The sequence below is a fragment of the Bos indicus x Bos taurus genome, chromosome 24 (genome assembly GCF_003369695.1).
Source record: "Bos indicus x Bos taurus breed Angus x Brahman F1 hybrid chromosome 24, Bos_hybrid_MaternalHap_v2.0, whole genome shotgun sequence".
Lineage (NCBI taxonomy): Eukaryota > Metazoa > Chordata > Mammalia > Artiodactyla > Bovidae > Bos > Bos indicus x Bos taurus.
The window spans coordinates 30,788,099-30,790,949 of record NC_040099.1 but is presented as its reverse complement, the minus strand read 5'-3'; positions in this window follow the sequence as shown (position 1 = coordinate 30,790,949).

Genomic DNA, 2,851 nt, shown 5'->3' with positions numbered 1-2,851 from the left:
AATGTGTGAGTAATGAGGATTGAGTGTGTATGTTTACTATATATGTATACACACACACACTTATACTTAATGAGATTGAACAAATGGCGAACAAATCAAAATATTAAAACTGGTGGATCTCCATATGGAGAGGATATGGGAGTTGTAAATACTGTTTCTTACAACTCTTCTCTAAATTTGAAATTACTGCCAAATAAAAATTTTTCAAATATAAATTAATTAATTTTACTCCTCTGCTTAAAATATTTGAATTGCTTTCATTTGTACATCACATGACCTGTAAGCCCTGAAGGTGGTCAAGCCCCTTTGGGCCTATCCAAAGGTCATCTAGGCCACTATTCCTCTAATTCAGTCTCATAAACCGAAGTGAAGTTGCTCAGCCGTGTCCGACTCTTTGCGACCCCATGGACCGTAGCCTACCAGGCTCCTCCATCCATGGGATTTTCCAGGCAAGAGTGCTGGAGTGGGTTGCCATTTCCTTCTCCAGTGGATCTTCCCGACCCAGGGATTGAACCCGGGTCTCCTGTGTTGTAGACAGACACTTTACCATCTGAGCCATCAGCAAAGTCCAGTTCAGTCTCATAGGTATTCTTTAATTCCTGGAGCGCTTCTTTTTTTAACTCCTGAGCTAAATTAGATCCTGTCCATTAAGGTGTCCTGAAGCACCTTGTTCTTTTTCTTCCACAGCCTTTATCATAATTTGTACTTATACTTACAAACAATGATGTGTTCTTGTTTAATAAATATTATGTGTAAAACAATCATTAAGACATTTTAGAAGTATGGAATTATGCAAATGACTTGATTTAAATGTTTAGGCATGGAAAATTATTGAGGCAAAGATAAGGTCTAAATCGTGTACAAAAATCATACTTGTCCTTCACATAGGAGCAAGCATACAATGGATAAGGATTAGAAAGTAATATGCAAAAATGAGAATTCAGCTAGAATGATGAAATTATAAGCAGTTAAAAATAGATATTGTTTTCTTTTTGGTTCCTTTTAGTAAGAAAGAAAAATAGTTCTAAATCAAAGGATGATGATAATAACTACAATGTCAAGAATAGTTTGAAGATAATCTCTCTTACTACAGACCAGAGAATAGAATGGAAAGCCATGGTTGGAGGCATGAAGCGAGCCCAGTTAGCATAATTTAAATAAACACACTTGGGTTTGAACTAAGAGTGATGGTGCAAATGAGAGAAGTCGATGGATTACAGAGATATTATAGATACGCCAGGACTGACAAGATCTAAGACTAACTGAACAGGGTGAAAAAAGAGGGAAAACTCAAAAACTCTAATTTTAAATCTTAGGGAACTAGAAAGCAATTCACTGGTTCACTGCAAAAGGGATCATAGGAGAAAAGGCAGGTTTGCAGGTGGCATAATAAATTTACTTTGAACCTGTGGGACATCCAGGTGAAGACAGTAGGCAGCTGTCTACATAAGTCTGGAAAAGGGAGAAACTGGGCCAAAGATAGATAGATCTGGAAGTCATATAAAGACAGAAATTAAGCCAAGGAAAGTATAGGCTTCCCAAGTGGCGCTAGTGGTAAAGAACCTGCCTGCCAATGCAGGAGACAAAAGAGACACAGGTTTGATCCCTGGGTTGGGAAGATCCTCTAGAGAAGGGCATGGCAACCCACTCCACTATTCTTGCCTAGAGAATCCCATGGACAGAGGCAACTGGCGGGCTACAGTCCATAAGAGTTGCAAAGAGTCAGATACAACTAAAGCAACTGAGCACATGTGCACGCAAAGATAGTATAGCCTGAGTACACAGAGCTGAAGCTTTAACCCGATTAGACACCAGGAAGACACAGACAAGATGGAATTTCTGCCCCTAGTGGCCAGTCTAGGGATAGAGTCGGAGAAGTAATCTTTGTCTTTCTTCCATGTATTCGATACTCTCTTCTAGTTCTGAAATGAACATGACAGAGTCTCAGCTACCAGGAAGTTCACAATCTAGAGAGAGAGCATAGACAGAAAGAACAACTCGGGTACAATAACGTAGTCCATACGATGGTAAGGTGCTGTGGCAAAGAAGAGGCACTGAATTCATCCAGTGCAGGCTGTAGCCTGTTGAAGGGTATACTGGAATTGACCAGGTAGAATGTTTCAGATGGGGAGGGCTTTTAAAGGGAGGTGAACCACTGTATGAAAAGGCATTGGTTTTCATATCAATGAGGTATGAGAGAAAGGCTGAGAGAAAGTTTAGGACATCTGGGAAGCTACCGTAGTTGTATATGGGGCCAGTTGAAAGTGCCCAGCTTTGTGAATTCAGTGAAGTTTACTGGATATTATGGACAGGAGATGAGGGAGAACTTAACTGTGTTTACAGATTTTAAGTGTTACTAAGAATACATACTTTAAGTCTGCGTTAATTTTTGATTATGTAAATATTATTCATTCATTGTTTAAAAAAATTAGAGCATACGAGAGAAATTTCTTTAAAAACGACCACTTGGACTATCCCTAAATAGAGATGTCCTCTGTTAACAAGATTGGTGTATATTCTATATTTTCTTCTGAGCATGTATCTGTTTATTGGTTACAAATGTTTTTTGATTTACAAAAAAAATGGAGTCATACTTTGTATACCAATCTCTTTTTTTCATTTAACTACATGCCATGATCATTTTTCTCATAAATGCACCTCTAAAAGTATATATCTTAATGCTGATTAATATTTCATAGTGTGAATAGATTTCTTATGTTAGGATCATTCAGCTGTATCCAATTTTTCGAGGAGCTTGACTTTCAAATACTAAAAATTTAAAAAAGTGGCTCAGACTTCATTAACCTTTAATGAAGCCACCCAAAATTGAATTTATTCATTAAGTCAAAAC